The sequence below is a fragment of the Lontra canadensis genome, unplaced genomic scaffold (assembly GCF_010015895.1).
Source record: "Lontra canadensis isolate GAN:19392208 unplaced genomic scaffold, GSC_riverotter_1.0 scaffold133, whole genome shotgun sequence".
NCBI lineage: Eukaryota > Metazoa > Chordata > Mammalia > Carnivora > Mustelidae > Lontra > Lontra canadensis.
Window position 1 is genome coordinate 997,388 of NW_022631127.1, and position 18,847 is coordinate 1,016,234.

The 18,847-nt window shown below is 43.8% G+C and overlaps 1 protein-coding gene across 3 annotated transcripts in view; it reads right to left on the minus strand.

The window, feature by feature from the left end:
• Positions 1-18,847, minus strand: part of RAB7A (RAB7A, member RAS oncogene family) — a 68,620-nt gene that overhangs the window by 19,399 nt on the left and 30,374 nt on the right. The window contains exon 2 of one of the 3 annotated variants that reach the window (XM_032842833.1): positions 10,876-10,978. The exons of the other annotated variants lie outside the window; for them this stretch is intronic. The gene's annotated coding sequence lies outside the window, so the exon portion shown is untranslated. The remainder of the gene's footprint in view (positions 1-10,875; positions 10,979-18,847) is intronic. 3 annotated transcript variants of the gene reach the window in all.

Sequence of the window (18,847 nt, forward strand, 5' to 3'; positions counted from 1 at the left end):
AAAGCCGATGCTTAATGGAGCCCCACTCAGGTGTCTCTTAGTTTTTTTTTTTAACCACCTAGCTTCTAGAAGGCTGAGAGGCTGGCTACATGACTGTGACTTTATCTTGTTGCTAGTATTTGCTTCTGTAATAGTCTTAACATCTAATACTCCTTTGAGTGAATTAAGTGTTTAAACAGCCATTCCTGCCTTTTACTTAATATACCAAAAATCTGGGGAAAGTAATGCTGTAAAGAACATCTCTGGGGACGCCTGGGTGGCTCAGTTGGTTGGGCAGCTGCCTTCGGCTCAGGTCATGATCTCAGCGTCCTGGGATCGAGTCCTACATCGGGCTCCTTGCTCAGCGGGGAGCCTGCTTCTCCCTCTGCCTCTGCCTGCCACTCTGTCTGCCTGTGCACTCTCTCTCTCTCTGTGACAAATAAATAAATAAAATCTTAAAAAAAAAAAAAAAGAACATCTCTGAACTTCAGTTTGTGGGATCATTTCCTTAGGACCCAGCAACAGCCACGGGGTGGGGTGCGAGTGTGGGGGGGCACAATCTCAGAGTCAAAGTCACAAGACTATCACAGGCCATACATTCACTTATACAGGCCATACCTGGCATGCATCTACTGAGAAGGATTGGGACAGGAACACAGCTTGTTGGCTGTTCTTTCAACAGTCCACATAGCAGATGGCTCAGGTATAGGGAGAGTATGTGGGTTCAAGCCCTGACTTAAACCTTCACTGTTGAGAGGATCCAATCATCTCTTTTAATAGCTGTACTGGTGCCTTGTGAGGAACACACACAGCCCAAAAGCCAATATGCTCTGCGAAGCCCAAGCATGGGGCTCCATCGGGCTCTCACAGCCTCTCTCTGTCCAGATGCAATCACCAACTGGGAGACATTTTACCATGTCCTTTTTTTTTTTTTTTTTTTTTCCCTTTTTTCTTTTCTTTTACCACAGCGCCCAGGCAAGAGAAGTTGGCAGTCTGCCTTTATTGAGTTCCCCAGAAACAAAGTTAACCAGAGGTCAAATTTTCACACAGGCAAACGGGTTTTGTTAAACTTAACTTACAGATATTGTTTAGGAATGGGGTTACTGAATCAAAAGTATAAACATTTTCATGACTTCCACTAATTCACTTTCTTGAAGGATTTTCCAAATTTATACTACAACCACTGTTGCAGTGGTTAACAACAGTACAAGACTTAAATAAGAAAATGACAATCTTACTGAAACAAAGGAAATCTGAATAAATGAAGAGCTATCTCCAATAGGAAGACTTAATGCAGAGATGTAAATTCTCCCCTACTGAAACAATCCCAAGGGTTTTTTTGGAACTTAAAATAATTCTTATTTTATTCATCAAAATAAATTCACAGGAATCCCTCCCTTTCCTCTCCTAAAAGAATAATGACAAGAGAAGAGAGGACTTGCCTTAACAGTCTTGGAAAGTATGTTATAAAAATACAGTATTAAAGTATGGGGCTGGAACAGGACTAAACAGAAAAAATAACCCAGAAATGAATAATTTGGACAAATATAGCATTATAAAATTCAGTAGCAAGCAAAAGGATGAAAAAAAATTCACGAAGTGAAGGCAGCCAGGAAAATCCTGAGAATTAAGATCCTTATACTTCATCCTCCAAAACAAAATGCCCTAAGGAGTAAATATTTAAATATAAAAATGAAGTTGAAAGGAATACAATTATTAGCAGGTTTTTCCTGGATGGCAGAATTAAAATAGCTTTGTTTTCTTTATACTACCTTATTGTGACCTTTGGAGAACACACTACCCTGAAACTGAAAAAGCTATTTCCACTTCGGAGAAAAATGTTAATCTGCTGATTTTTCAAATAAGTTTTATCATTACAAAATTAGTCCTTATTCATCATGAAAGATACATGAATGAGGATTTCATTTTCACTTACAGCCTGCACTCAACAGTGGATCTGAAGAAACCCAACACGTGGTTTCATCACTAGGATGTTAACGGCTTTAAATTGGCAAAGTTTAGAGCTAGGTTTTTGCACTTACTGTTCTCCAGGATCAAGAATGGGACACTGGTTTCTAGAAAAAAGTTAAGAAAAAAAACAAACCAAAACTGAGCACAACTTTTGCTAAAAGAAGCTGCCCAAGCTGCAACGGCTTTAAAATCTCCACTCGCAGTTTCTTCGCTACCGATTTCCATCATCACCTTCATGGATTTCTGAAATTACTTCTTGAAATCCTACAAACTTAGGGAACACCTGGCTAGCACACGTGGTACAGCATGCGACTCGATCTCAGGGTTGTGAGTTCTAGCCCTAGGCTGGGTGTAGAGTTTACTTAAAAAAAAAAAAAAAAAAAAATTCCTACAAACTAGAAACTTGTAACTGGAAAACAGTTTCTAACAGAGACCACTCCATTTACAGGAGAAACTGAAACAGGCAAAGAGGAAATAAGAGTTGTACAAGGTCCCTAGCCACTGTGTTCCTTGGAAATGAACATTTCTGATAATACCCATTAATCCATTTACATATATCTTCTAATTTTCAGATTAAGGTGTATTCAGAACATATTTCCTTTTTTCTGCTTTCAAACCAAGCCTCATCAGTGTGTTCTGGAGCGATTTCCTTGGAAGAACAAGCAATACTAACTATTTCATAGGCCAAATCGATTCTTTCCCCTCAAGTATAATTTTTTCTCAAATAATAAATCAAAAGCTAGAATTTTCCTGTTAGCCTGGAGCTATCACTCTCTTATCTCTGAAGCAGAGAAACCAACTGGCCATAAAGGCAGACACAACAAAGAAACCCCCATGTAGGTAAAAAGGTCGGGAAAATAATATCCAAGGGTCTGGGCTGGGCAGGGCCAATGAGATCAGAAAGGGCCCCACGGAAAGGTCAGGGGGAGGACATCGAGAACAAAGAACTGGTATGGGAAAAAGTGGAGGAGCAGGGGAGGAGTAGAAGTTGGCGGTCAGCAGGCCACTGCAGAATGTGGCCAGTGCAGCTTTGTGTGGCGATCACAAACTCAAGGTGACTATGCTCCCATGGAGGTGAGACTAGGGAGTTGCAGTTATCAAGGAGCTGAAAGCAAAGCACGTGCAAAGCACCACAACAGTGTAAAACACAGAAAATGAAGGTGAACCAGGTGTAGTATCATGTCTAAGATCACACAGCAACTGGGTGGCAGAGCTGGAATTGTCAAATGTGTCAGCCCAGGCCCCCAATACTCAACCTCCATGCCATTCTGTAGTATCAGCTTTCACCACCAAGAGGATTTTGGTTCATCAGGGCTGGGGACCAGTCCTTAAGGTTAGGGATTCTGAAAAGTTCTCTCTGGCTATTGAGGCGCACATACCAGATTTGGAAACTCCTGACTTGGGGTCCGGAACTGCTGCTCTGATTTACGTATGTGCCTGATACAGTGACGGCACTGACGTCAGAGGTGCAGGGCTGCGGCAGTTGAACCAACTAGTGTTCGAGAGCCCATTAACATTTTTATTTGCGTGGTGTTGCCAAGTTGCCTGCCTCTCTAGGTGGATCAGCTAGATCCTAATCAAACAACTGACTCTCCTGCTACTCTCTCTCTCTCCCCCACCCCCAATTAAAGTACTGAATTATAGAAAATTCAGAAAGGTACACAAAAGAATGAGCCAAAGACAAAAAGGCACCCACAATTCCAACTCTTAGAAACAATCCTATTAGCACCAGGGTTTAGGTCTAATTTTCCTTCAAATAGTTGAGATTATACTGTTGTATCCTGTCTTTCTATATTAAATACCCTCCCATGCTCCTGGCATTAAGGTTACATGACACTGCAGCATATGGATAATCCCACTATTATTAAGCATGCAATTATTTTAAATTATGTATACAATCTGATCACACAAATGTGTTATCACTCAGCAAAATAGTAAGACTATTTTAAAGGCCCTTGAAATTCACTGACAGAATTATTTTCCAGAACAGCTTTATTAACACCCACGCCATCAGTGAACTAGAATTTCCATTTCGCCATACCTCAGCTATCATTAGCACAAATCATTGTTAATCATATGGTCAGCTGGTTCCATCTGCATCTCTTAGATTGGCAGAGGTCAAACATTTCAACCAGAAACCTCTCAGTTGTCTGCTGGTCTTTGCCTATTTTACCTAGTATAATGTGATTTATTGCATACATAGACTAAATATAGCATTGAGAAGGAAGCATCATGGGGACACAGATTTCAGAAGTTGTAGGCTTGTGAGCAGATTCAAAAGTACCATTCTAAACTATAACCAGCATGAAACCTCTCCATCCCATTTTCTTCCAAGACTCCGTGCTACAGCTATACCTGACCATTAAAGAAGACCCAGAAGGGGTGCTTGGGGTGGCTCAGCTGGTGAAATGCCCACCTTCGACTCAGGTCAAGATGCCAGTTTCCTGGGACAGAGCCTCTGTGTCCCCCATATCCGGATCTCTGCTCAGCAGGGAGGCCAGCTTCTCCCTCTGGCCCTCCCCTAAGCTTGCACGCATACATGCGCTCTCAAATTAAATCTTAAAAAAAAGACAATGCCAACCCCGCAGACACCTTGCCCTCAAAACCAATGAATTCAAGGCTCAGAGAGAGGTAGGCAAGCAATATGTGCTAAGGTTTTGGAGAAGGTCACAGGGGAGGGAGCGGGAAGCCATATACTACCAACTGTGCTGGCTGCCTAGCTGAACAGTAATGTCTGCTGGAGGTAGATTCTTTCAACTTTCCAAATGGAGCAATCTTCTTAGGGCCTACAGAGTGAAAGAGCAGAGCCTATGAAAGATCAAGAAATAAAGACCACTTTCCTGAGCCCTCTGTGCTGGGCACTACACTACAGGTCATGCATTTAATCCTCACAACAAGGCTGTAAGGTCGAACTCTCATTTAACAGACAAGGAAACAGGAGTTTGCAGGTGGTCCCTGGATCTGTAAAAACACTCAGATACGAGATGGGAGCCCAGGACTGATTACAAAGTGCTTCATCTCAGTCACTACACTGGGTTGATCACCAATATCAAAAAAGCGTGTCATGCTTCAAAATAATCCACAGGGTGAGACGGAGTGCACAGCCAAAACACGACGGGCTGGTAAAAGGCTGAGTGATGGGTGCAGGGGCTGCACAGCACTGTTCACACTACTTTTGCACGTATTTGAGATTTTCCATAATAAAAAACTGTAAATGCAATTCACACTTCTAACAAATTAGGAAAATCTGAAGGAAAAAATAAAGAATGTATAAATTTATTTTCATTACTAAAAATACAGTGACAAACGTGTCCCAGATTCAGGCTTGATAATCATCTTTGGTTATCCGTGATAATTAGCCTTTGGTTTGAGGGCAAGCATACTGTTAGTTTTGCCACAACAGAAATCTTAGGTTAGAAACATCTGGCACATACCTTCTAAAAAGGAAGCCTAAATAAAAAACTATGTTATGACTTTGGTAATAATTTTTTTTGAAAAAAGATCTTATTTATATATTTGAGAGAGAGAGAGAGGGAGAGAGAATGAGCAGGGGGAAGGACGGAGCAAGAAGCAGCAGACTCCCTGTTGAGCAGAGAGCCTGTCCAGGGGCCTGACCCCAGGACCCTGAGATCATGACCTGAGCTGAAGGCAGCCACTTAAATGACTGAGCCAGTCAGGAGACCAAGAAGTATTTTTTTTGGTAAGGAGTCTCTATGCCCAACATGGGGTCTGGACCCACAGCTCTGAGATCAAGAGTCATGTTCTACCAACTGAGCCAGGCAGGCCCCCCAGAAGTAACTTGTTTTAAGATCAGTTTGAGAGAGAAAGGGAGAGGGATAATATTAATTTGGATTCCTCCAACAGAGCAGCTTAAGATGGAAAGAGAAAAGCTTGAACAAGAGGATTTTTCTTTTTCTTTTTCTTTTTTTAAGTAAACTCTACCCTCGAACTCACGATTCCAAGATCAAGAGTCCCATGCTCTGCTGTGTGAGCCAGCCGGTGCCCCAAGAGCAGAATTTTTAACAAACAGTATCACCCAGCCGACTCTAATCCCAATGGCTAAAAGGCACTACACAAGGGTTCTAGAGTAGCAGTAGACAGCTATAAAAGGGCATAAAGGTAAATAAAAACAATTCTCAACAGCACCTCTAAGCCAGGAGGTGGAAGGAATGCTGGCTACAGAAGGTAGGTTTGCTTCATGGGCACAGGAACCAAGGTAACAAGAGAAGGAAAACTAGCTACACAGAGGCCTAAGATCAAAAATTACCAAGTGTGTCTCTTGAAAACTCACAGTGTGCTTGTCTTCAGGCTAAGCATCTTACCTGTATCATCTCATCTGGGTAAGCATGAAGGTTAAGATAACTTAGTGTTACTTTTGGACAGTTTAAGGGTGTTCATTGTGTTATTGGGGATGGGAGTTGGGAGTGTGACTATTTTAACAATCCAAGGGTTAGCAAATCCAGGAAATACTCCACTAAAAAAAGTGGGGTGGGGGGAAAGGATAGGGGTGTAACAGACTGCCTGAGTTAAAAATGGCTTCAAAATTCTAGGCCCAGAAGAAAGGCAAGAAAATAACATCTCAAATGATGTTCTGAAAGCTCCCAAATTAAAACTGAAGCCATAATTTTTTTAAAAGATTTTATTTATTTATTTGACAGAGAGAGAGAGACAGACAGGGAACACAAGCAGGGGGAGTGGAAGAGGGAGAAGCAGGCTTCCCCCTAAGCAGGGAGCCCAATGAGGGGCTTGATTCCAGGACCCCAGGACCATGACCTGAGTCAACGGCAGGTATTTAACATCTGAATCACCCAGGTGCCCCTGCAGCCCAATTTCAAACGGTAGCAAAAATGTCCCTCCAATAAGGAAATGAAAAAAATGGAAGCTGGAGTTGTTTGGAAACCCCATAATCAAATGGTCCACATGGACCAGAACTAGGTCTAGGTCCAGGTCCAGGAACGTGAATGGGAGAAGAATGCAGGCCGCTGCCACATACTTCCAGGAGGGGATGCAAGGTTCCAGAGAGGAGGATGCTCATCTGGGCATGGGGCAGGAGTGGAAAGACTGCCAGGCTGGAAGCAGGAGGGAAGAGGAGGAGTGGAGGCCTCTGACCAAAACCCTTTCTGTGGAATCATGAAGTCACTCTGGGGGAAGCTCAGGATAATGCTGGTGTTCTAGAAACCCAGACGACAGGCTTAGATCGGAAAGCAGAACTTAGCAACTGGTTGGTATGGATGATCACCACCTCCAAATGCACAACAGACATTCAGGCAAGTGAGCCACGTTTTTGCTTTGAACAGCCTTTGTCTTGTTTTTACTGAATAAAGTCACTTGCCTGGTTCGGAGCACCTTCCGTCCCCTTCACTTGGCTAAATTCTAATACCCTTCGTTCAACACAAGTGTATGTCAGAATAATCCTAGAGTCTTAAACCTAGTTTCTCTACTCCCAGAGTTCGAAGCGAGTTTTTTCTTTCCCTTTCAGGTCAAACGCTGCCTTCAGCAGGAAGCCTACTCCAGCTTTCCCAGGGACCAAGACAGATTCCAGCCTTCCTTCCACCACATTCCACTACATCCACCCAATAAATGAAGAGATACTGTGGGTAGGGCTAAGCTGTGACTAACCGAAAGTGGAATCTGCCCAAAGAGGAAGCCCACACCTGGGACATGGACGGCTAGGGACAGTGGGCAGGCCCTGTGGAATTTCTTGCCGTGCTGAAGCAGTCTGTACTCTGAAAAGTTTAAGAGTCACTGGTTTAACAGAGTCCAGGATCTGGACTGAAACATTTATTTCCAAGTCTAGGAATAATACAAGCTCAGTTGAATTTTATCATATTCCCCTTTCCTCCTAAATAGAGAGCCTGGGAAAATCTTGCAGTCAAATTCTTTTTTTTTTTTTTTTTTCCTTCTAATTTTTAAGTGAAGGGGTACACCTGGGTGGCTCAGTTGGTTGTGTCTGCCTCTGGCTTGGCTAAATGATCCCAGGGTCCTGGGACTAAGTTCTTTTTTTTTTTTTTTTTTTTTTAAGATTTTATTTATTTATTTGACAGACAGAGATCACAAGTAGGTAGAGAGGCAGGCAGAGAGAGACACGAGGATACAGGCTCCCTGCTGAGCAGAGAGCCAGACTGGGGGCTCAGTCCCAGGACCCTGGGATCATGACCCGAGCCGAAGGCAGAGGCTTTAACCTACTGAGCCACCCAGGCGCCCCCCTGGCATTGAGTTCTACACATTAGGATCCTTGCTCAGCGGGGAGCCTGCTTCTCCCTCTGCCTGCCGCTGCCCCTGCTTGTGCACTCTCACAAATAAATAAAATCTTTATAAAAAGTAAAATAAAAATTTTTAGTAAAATCTACCCCAACATGGGGCTTGACTTCGTGACCCCAAGATCAAGAGTCTCGAGCCAGCCAGGTGCCCTTATTTTTTAAAGAGACACTGTATTTAGCCGTATCTCAAATTTCACGGCTAACTGAGGAATGCTTGTTTGTGCTAGGATTTTATGACTTCGGTCTAGATGCCTGTGCTAAAATGGGAATGTCAGCATTCACCAGACACATAGGGCGGTATAAAGGGTAGTAAGAGATGGCTACGCTTATCTTCTAGAGGTCTGCTGTCTGGTAGGCAAGAAGACAATCATTTCACAGGGCAGTATAAGTAACAGTAAGGGAGAGAACACTTATCAGCAGAAATACTGGAACATTTTCAAAAGCAAGACTGAACAGCTGTACATGCAATGCCTGAGAAGGAGCGTCCACTGTTGTCAAAACTAATCGGTCAGGATGGTTAACTTGTTTGCCATCTCTTACAAGCTTCAGAGAAGTTCTCAGGAAGCCCAGTGGGAAATGTTACAGGACTGAAGTGAGAAGGAGCAAGGCTCTGAAGTGTCAGGTCTGAGGCGCAGGTGGACCACCAGAGGGATCAAAAGGGGCTGTCTGGGATGCCCACAGGGCCTGAGAGCATGAAGCCACCAAGGCTGGAGCTGGCACACAAAAGTTAGAGCCCAGCCTGCCACGGGCACTCTCGACAACCATGCGAGGCAGGTACCCAGCCTAGCCTTGAATTTCTCCAAAACATGCATCATTTCTACCCCATATGCCCTGTATCTCTAGTGTGTGTGCCACCCCACCCCCGGGGCCGCACCCCCTGTGTGTACCCACTTCGTGTACCAGGAGCCTGCTCATCTGGGAGGGGGCAGCAACGTCTAGGCAGTCTGGACAGCCTGTCTTCCTGGGCACCACTCCCCAAACGCCAGAGCATCTGGGTCCCAGGGCCCCCTTTCATCATGCTGAACCGTAACTTCCAGCGCATCTGCCTGCCACCCGAATGCAAACAGAGGAAGAGAAAAGTTCTCCAACACAGTCTCTCCTCCACCCCCCGAATCCCCAATTCCAATAGCGCGTGCCCCACAGGAGGGCCTGGTAAACTCCTACTGTATCCAGCATGGTAGTTTCTGAGCGCAGGTGGCTGCTTAAATGAAGCTAAATGAGGCCAAGTACAGTTCCCCAGCCACACTAGCCACATTCTAAGTGCGTGACAGCCATCTGTGGCTGGCACCTACCATACTGGACAGTGCAGATATAGCATATTTCCATCAGCACAGGAAGTTTTATTGTATAGTACCAGTCTAAACACTCCTGGAACCTTTCCCTAGGATTAATACACAGTCCCCAAACATCTTAAATCTCAATTTATGGCCATTCCTTGTTTCATTACCACCTTATCTTCTGTCTGCTTTCATTTTTTTTTTAAGATTGTTATTTATTTATTTGAGATAGAGTGTGAGAGCAAGGAGTGAGGGAGTGTGCGCATGCACACATGAGTGGGGGACGGGGGGGGGGAACAGGCTCCCCACAGAACAGGAAGCCTGACGTCGGGCTCGATCCCAGGACCCTGGGATCGTGACCTGAGCTGAAGGCAGATGCTTAACTGACTGAGGCACACTGTCTTTCATTCTTAACAACAAATAAAAATACCTGTTCTTCAACAGCAAACTATAGATACTACTTAATGTCTGAATTTTTCATTAGAACACCATAGCAGGATAATGCTGCATCATAACCACTTCATAGTATCTGTGGCCATTTGTGCTGGCAGACCAGGGGTGCAGAAACACTATACGAGGTTCTCTGCAGCCCATCAAGGGGTAAAGTTCAGTTAATGGTTTCACACACTGGCTTATAGGAAAGGAAGTGAGTACAGGAACAAAGGAATGCTCAAATCGGAGAATGCGATACTGTCGATAACGTAAGGAACACTGAGGACCCGAAACTGATGGCACTGATCGACTGGAACAGCTCTTACAGATTTCTTGCCTGAGTTAGATGAAATGAAACATCAGCCAAATCTTAAAATCCTTCTCTGAGAAGGTGGGAAACTCTGCCAGTGACAGTTTAGACAGTTTCATCAGACCGGAGAAGGTCCTATTAGGAACTGTATGCAATTCTGTGTGGCAGGCAAACGTATTTTACTCCCCAGTACTTTCACAGGAACCATGGTGAACTGAGGTGTTTCATATAGTGAGATTTATATTCTAAAACAATTCCTTCCTAACCCCTTCTCAAAACAAGATGTCCAAGTAAAAGAAACCCAGTCTGGCAAATGATAAACTAGCTCCACACTGGAACTTTTAAAACACGAACATGAGCAGGAGGGGTAGAGGGGGAGAGAGAATCCTGAGAGAGAGAGAAAGAGAGAGAGAGAGAGAACATGGGCAGGAGGGGTAGAGGAAGAAAGAGAATCCCAAGCAGTCTCTGTGCTCAGGGCAGAGCCCAACCCAGGGCTTGATCTCAGAACCCTAAGATCACGACCTGAGCGGAAACCAAGAGTCAGATGCTTAACCCAACTAACTGTGCCACCCAGAGATGCCCCCACACGGGAATTTTTTAAAGCTCTAAAATAAGTATAACAAATAACGTAAATGTAGTATCATACCTGTTCAGGTTAGATGTCAAAAAGTTAACTCCCACCACTCAATGGACACACGACCCAGAGGTCCCAAATAGGGAAACCTAGGCAACGCTGTATGGTACTGCCACTAAGAAAGAAGGAAAGAAGTCAAAGAGGCAGGGTGAGTTACATCAGATGGAAAACAAATGGGTCCTTTTCCCTCCCAGTAGAGGAAGGATGGAGACTAATGGCAGACAGATTCAACCAGAACTCAGACAAGACAAACCAAGACAAACACTGTTCAAATGCAGGTGAGGTGAAGAGCCTCACTAAAGCCAGGCAGCCTACAGGTCCCCATCTTAACACAAGCAGCGGCCAGAAATCACGGTACACTACACATGTCAAGGCTGCATTAGCACCCTCTCTCCCCTAGAGCATTCCTGCTATTGTCCCATGAACACACCCCAATCAGGGCTCTCCCTGCATGGCAGCCCACTCCTCACACATTTAACTGAAGGGTACAAGGACCCTCAATGGCTGCTGGGTCTTCAGGATATCCAAGAACCCTTTCAGTTCCAAAGGTATTTCCGTTTCGCTGAAAAGGCAAACTTCAATTTCAATTCTTTCACCACCACACCACACCAACCCCACCTCTCCAAAGAATAAGAGCTGTTAAAAAAAAAAAAAAAAAGCGGGGGGTGGTGCCTGGGTGGCTCAGTGGGTTGAGCCTCTGCCTTCAGCTTGGGTCATGATCTCAGGGTCCTGGAATCAAGCCCTGCGTCGGGCTTTCTGCTTGGTGGGAAGCCTACTCCCCACCCCCCGCCTGCCTCTCTGCTTATTTGTGATCTCTGTCAGATAATTAAAAATCTTTGGAAGGAAAAAAAAAAAAAAAAAAAAGACAACAGGCACAAAATGAAGTCACTTAGGCTAAACCCAGCATCACCAAACTGAGACTTAATTATAGTTCTGGCCGCTCCCAGAAATGGAATCTTAAACCAGTAAGTCAGGAATTACCTGGTCAACACTGGTGAGGTAACCTGCCTGACAGACCCCAGCTGTACCCCACAGGAGATCTTCTCACGAACAATCCACTTATTACTAGTATAACTTCCCTGTCTTTTTAATTTGTACAGCTCCTTGGAATTCCCTTCTTTGCTAGATGGGACGCTGCCTTATTCATGACTTCTTGAATAAAGCCAGAAAGATCTTGAAAACTTACTCAGCTGAATGTTCTTTTTAACAGATCAAAGGAATCAAAAACTGTGGCTATATAGCATTTCTCTCTCTCTGATATTAGAAGGAGGGTGGGGAAGTTACCCCTAGGGGAAATACAAGTCAGAGCAGCAAACTCTTACCCAATGTGTATGGTTCTACAGACTTTTAAACCCTTGATTCTTTCTTCAAGTCAGATACTAGGAATGCAGGAGTACTGCAAGTCTGACAACTTGTCTGAAGGGCTGAAGCTCAGTGGCTATTATCCTAAGAGATACTCAAAGTAGAAAATGCTTTTAAGTACATTAGCTTTAAGGGGCGCCTGGATGGCTCAGTTGGTTAAGCGTCCGCCTTCGGCTCGGGTCATGACTCCATGTCCTGGGATCGCGCCCCACACTGGCCTCCCCGCTAAGTGGGGAGTCTGCTTCTGCCTCTGCCCCTTCCCTTATGTGCTCTCTCTGGCTCTCTCTCTCAAATGCATAAAATCTTAAAAAAAAAAAATCATACTTCATATGATGTCTCCAAAATACATGAACAGATTAAGCCTAATATGCAATCACTGGGACTTAAATTCAGAAAAGCCTTACTACCCAAACCATTTTTAAACAAGTATTTAAAAACTTGAATGTGGAAGAAAAGAAGTAAAACAGTATTACAGATTCTCATATTCTGTAAGCAAATCTGAAATTAAAAGCAGCATGGGATGTCTCTAGTGGGAAACTATGCATTATTTAGACTCTAAATCTAGAGCACTTTCTTTTGTGCTTACTCCAGCCCTCCCCTGCCAGTGACCGACTTGTGTAGAGAACCCCTGTCTATGGATACGCAAATGAATTCTAGCTGGGGAATTCTATTCCCCTGGGCAAGGGCCAGTTTTGTGCTCACGTGCATATTCTTCTCAACTCTACTGACCTACACTTAATGTCTGCTCTTTGTATTCTTTGGTTATAACATTTTCCCCATTTTCTCAATTAATGAGATAAAATCTTTGACATGTATTCATTTCATATTTAAATGACAGTATGATCTTACCTTTTCTTGAGAACTATCATAAACTTAACAGCTAACATTTCTAACGAAGTTTTAAGTGTGTCTGGTTTATATTCAGAGGCAAAATCAATACTCGTAAGAAGAGAATGGGAAGAGTGTTGAGATTCCTAATACTCCAAAGCTGGTCATACAAAGGTCGGTCGGAATGCTATGACTTCAGGAGTGTTCTCAATACTATTCCCCAAAAGCAGCTTAGATCTGCTCCATATTCAAATGCAAGACAAACTCTGGGACAACAGACAAACCGAGGGGTTTGGGACCCAAGAAGTCCCGAGAAGCTCTAGTTCAAATCAGGGCTTTGAAACTTACCAGTTGGGCAAGTTGAGGTAAATAATCTGTCCTCCTTGGGCCTTTTATAGTGAATTCCTAAATCTGTAAAAAGTGGATAGTTTTATCTTCCCATGCTTCTGTGAAGAATGAGAATGAAGATGTAAAGGAACCAGAGACACCAATGACTGCCGGCTCATTACTATTAGGCCCAGTATCTCCCCACCTCTTCAATTTCTGGAGCTATTACTGGTTCCTGGTAAAATGTAATAGGTCCCTTATTCACCCAGTACAATATTCTTCAATTCAATCCTTCAACCAGGGCAATTACAGAACATATTTTAGCCTTCACTCTTTGTGTTGAGATGAGCCCCACAACTGAGGAAATTTTCCAAATACAGAACTTAAAATTAAAACATATCCTTTCTAGAGGCGCCTGAGAGGCTCAGTGGGTTGGGGCCTCTGCCTTCGGCTCGGGTCATGATCCCAGGGTCCTGGGATGGAGCCCCACATCAGGCTCTCTGCTCCGCAGGGAGCCTGCTTCCTCCTCTCTCTCTGCCTGCCCCTCTGCCTAGTTGTGATTTCTCTCTGTCAAATAAATAAAAATATAAAAAAAATTATCCTTTCTAATCAGCTCTGTAACTACCTTTTACAAAGGGAGTCCAGCCACACCCAGAGATGAGAGACTCCAGAGGGAAGAAAGCCCAGGTTCAGGAAACTCCTTAAAATCACAAAGTTGTCAAATTTTTCATGGAAAAGAGGAGCCATGTAATTATTTGCCTTATGTTAAAAAAAAAAAAAAAGTCATGTGTACTTGGGATTTTTTAGGAAGAGAAGGATAGAGGATTTGTCTTCCAAATTTTATTTTTCTTAAGTTAACACTGATTCTTTCTTAAGGCGTTCATTTGACAGCAAAAGAGCCAGGTCAGGAAACATGGGAGACAGATGGGGGTGAGGAACCCCGCATCATTTTAGAACTGGCTAAGTACAGGCATGCTCACATAACGGACAGATGACTGGGCAACTGATAACTGGCTTATTTATGACCCCTACAATTTTTGACTCTCCAGTATATCTGGTGAAGGACACAGATGATAAATGTAAATGCCCTCTGGGTACCTAACGGAGACCCTGCGCTTAGTCTAAAATTTAGTTCTATTTCAAGATTGTCAGAAATGTGAGCTAAGCAGATTTCCTAGGTATCACACCGAAAGCACAACGTGTAGAAGGACTGACAGACTGAACTTCATCAGAATTAAGAACTTCTGCTCTTCAAAAGATGCTGTTAATACAGTGAGAAGACAAAGAAGGAGAAAATATGTGCAAACCACGTATCTGACAACAGACTTAGAACTCTAAAACTCAGTAAGAAAACAAACAATTCAATAAATAAGCGAAAGAGTAACCAGATAGTTCACCAAAGATGAATAAGCATGTGAAAAGATAAGCCACAATATTACTCGTTAAGGAAATGCAAAAACCACGAGATAAAACTATCAACATGCAGGGGCCTCTGGGTGGCTCAGTGGGTTAAAGCCTCTGCCTTCGGCTCAGGTCACGATCCCAGGGTCCTGGGATCGAGCCCCGCATCCGGCTCTCTGCTCAGCAGAGAGCCTGCTTCCTCCTCTCTCTCTGCCTGCTTCTCTGCCTACTTGTGATCTCTGTCTGTCAAATAAATAAATAAAATCTTAAAAAAAAAAAAAAAAACTATCAACATGCCTGAATGGTTAAAAAAAAATATTTTTTCAAAAAAGATTTTGTTTAGGGTCGCCTAAGTGGCTCAGTGGGTTTAGCATCTGCCTTAGGCTCAGGTCATGATCTCAGGGTCCTCCCACATGGGGCTCTCTGCTCAGCGGGAGCCTGCTTCCCCCTCTGTCTCTCCCGCTGCTCTGCCTACTTGTGATCTCTCTCTCTCTCTGTGTCAAATAAATTTTAAAAATCTTTATTAAAAAAAAAAAAAGATTTTGTTTATTTATTTGACAGAGATCACAAGTAGCCAGAGAGGCAGAAAGAGAGAGAGCAGGGAAGCAGGCTCCCTGCTGAGCAGAGGGCCCGAAGTGGGGCTTGATCCCAGGACCCTGAGATCGTGACCTGAGTTGAAGGCAAGGCTTAACCCACTGAGCCACCCAGGCGCCCCTGGTTAAAAAGTATTGGTGAGGATATGGAACTGGAAGATGTAGAACAGTACTGCTGGTGGGAATGTAAGACAGAAAAAACATTTTAAAAATTAAAGATACATTTTGGGGTGATGAAGATATGTTCTGGAATGAAAGAGTTGTGTCGGCTGCACAATCCTGTGAATGTACTAAAAAGCACTAAAATATGGGACGTCTGGGTGGCTCAGTCAGTTAAGCATCTGCTTTGGCTCAGGTCATAATCCCAGGGTCCTGGGATTAAGTCCCACATTGGGCTCTCTCTGCTCAGCAGGGAGCCTGTTTCTCCCTCTGCCAGCCACTCTCCCCTGCTTGTAATAAAATAAAATAAAAATAAATAAAATCTTTTTTTTAAAAAGTGCTAAAATGAACCTTGAAGAAAGGACTTAACGATTCCCCTCCTAAGTATCTACCCAAGAGAAATTAAGGCATATGTCCAGACAAAGACTTGTACACAAATGTTCACAGCAGGGTTATACGTAACAGTCAAAAACTGGAAGCAAATGTTCATCACTTGGAGAATGAACTGTGACCCATCTTTATAAAGGAATAAGACTCGGCTACAAAAAGGAATGAACTATTGACATTTAACATGGACGGATCTCAAAATGATGTTGAGTAAAAGAAGCCAGACATCTCTCCCCTAAAAGTACATCTACTGTATGTGCATATACATAATGTATACACACACAGATTCCACTTAAATGAAATACCAGAAAATGCAAACTAGAAAGCAAGTCAGTGGTTGTCTGGGAATGTGTAAGGAAGGGGCAGTAGGCAAGAGGGAGGATTTATAAAGGGGCTTAGGAGACTTTTGGGGTAATGGATTTATCATCTTGATTGGGGTGACAGTTTCAGAGACACACGCATACATCAAAACTCAACATGTATAGTGTAAACATGTACAGTTCAATATATGGCAATTATACCTCAATTAAGCTGTTCTATAAAAAAGAGAAAGTGATCAGAGGCTATCTGCAGATATTTGAGGGGATGACATGGAAAAAGCAGTGACCTTGCGACACTTCCTACTTCATTCAGGATGTCAAATCTGGGCTCTGGTAAAGGCTTTTCTTTAATTTTCTGCTGCACACACATTTGTCACGTGTTCTGTTAGCAGTTAGAGTCACATTACATACAGAAACCTTCCACCCACCCAAATCTGTCCAAGGGGAACATTCTCTCCTGTTCTCAGACTCAAAACTATTTCCAATGTTCCTCTACCCTAACCATTACATCTGATCAAGTCCTACCCATAACTAATCTTCCCCAAACCTCTTCTTTTCATTTGCACAACCCCAGTTTGAATCCTCATTACTTCCTGACTATTTCCTCAGCCTCAGAGCTGCTCTGCTCTAGTTAGCCTGCTTTACTATAAATACACGGTGTTCGCTACCACAGTCAGAGCTCCTTGGGCTAACTCTTCCAACTCTGCCAGGCTTGGCCCCAGCTCCCTTTTGGTCTATTTGCTTACCACATCTGACTTCTCCTTCTACGGTAACCTGCCTCTCCATACTTGCCCCGCCCCAGCTCCTACAAGGAGCATCTCTGCTGCACCATGACCCAAATCCAGCAACTCCTGAGAAGACTAGAGGAAAACAACTGATGGAAGAGAATACCCACTACGAAGACTATAATCGAGCGCTGATGGGCAGTGCGGAGACACCAGATCCCACACACTGCTGGGCGAAGGTGAACTGGTGCGGCCACCCTGCACGAGGCTGGCAGTCCCTCAGAAAGTTAAACAGAGAGTCACCCTATGACCCAGCAATTCCATTCTTGGAGACGAACCCAAGAGAAATGAAACGAAACATACATCCCCACAAAAACGTGCACACAATGTTCACAGTGTCATTATTCACAGTAGCCAAAAAAGAGGAGACCACCTAACTGTGTAGAGCATTTGGCGATGAACAGAGACAAGCTCTGAGTAAGTATAATCACTGGACCCTTGGGGAACCTTAAGAAATCAAAAAGGGAGAGATGAGAACCCATGAGCTGTTCCACAGAGATGACAACCTTCCCTCCCATTAAGCCGGGCTAGAAATGAATTCCCTAAGATTCTCTCCAGTATCCTTCTGGTAATTCCTCCCAGCCAGTCCACGTGAGTGATGAGTAGTACCAAGACAGTCTGGACTGCACACACTGTTCCCATCCCGGGAAAGAAACAGCTCTCTTAGCCACAACTTTCTCATTTTGCCAAATTCAATCCCCTTCCAGTGCTCTAGACTCTTCAACTTCTGACTCTGCAGGGACACTGCTTCCAACTGGAACGGCCTTCCTGCCCCTTTCTCCCACCCACCCTCCCTAATCCACCTCGGAAAAACATTTAAATAATGCCTCCTGGGGCGCTTGAGTGGCTCAGTGGGTTGGGCCTCCGTCTCCAGTTCCCTTCACCATCTCAGGGTCCTAGGATCAAGCCCGAATCGGGCTCTCTGCTCCGTGGGGAGCCTGCCTCCCCCCAACTGCCTCTCTGCCTACTTGTGACCTCTCTGTCAAATAAATAAATGGAATCTTAAAAAAAAAAAAAAAAAGCCTCCTAAACTGAACAAACCTGTCATCAGTTGGTCTCTCTACCTCAACAAGCAAAAAATTAACATCAATACTGATGTGCTCCACTGAATACAGACACTTGAAAACGGCAGCCTCGGTATGAAAGAAATGTTTATACAGCTGTTATTAACAGCTACGTTCTGAGGGGTCCCTGGGTGGCTCAGTCAGTTGCATATCTGACTCCCGATTCCAGCTCAGGTTATGATCTCAGGGTTGTTGAGTTCAAGCCCTGCATTGGGCGTAGAGTCTACTTAAAAAAAGAGAGAGAAAGAAGAAAAAAAAAGGAATACAGAAGGAATGACTGAAATTAAAAAAAAAAATCATTTTACATTCCTTAATGAAAATGAAAGGTTCAGGTCAAGATCATCAATGATGCTAATGCCCCAGGTGAAAGGTGGATGGGAAACTAAAGATCTACATGTCACCAAAACAGCACCTCAAGAGATCACTTCCTAATCACAAGAGGCTGCAAAGGACACATACACAGCTGTGACCATCTTAATATAATGATTAAACTTACCTTCACTAATAGTGGGACAATCAGACATTATGAAATAAGTCTCATCAAAAACATATAACCTAAATTTACCCAAGCTTTTAGATCTAACTTTCAGTGCACAAGAAATAGCAGGGCTAATGGTGCACCTTAAGTAACAAAAGATGCAACCAGCCAAACCCAGAGCGTGGAACATTCTGTTAAGACAACTGGTCTGGGGGCACCTGGGTGGCTCAGTCTGTTGGACGTCTGCCTCGGCTCAGGTCATAATCCCAGGGTCCTGGGA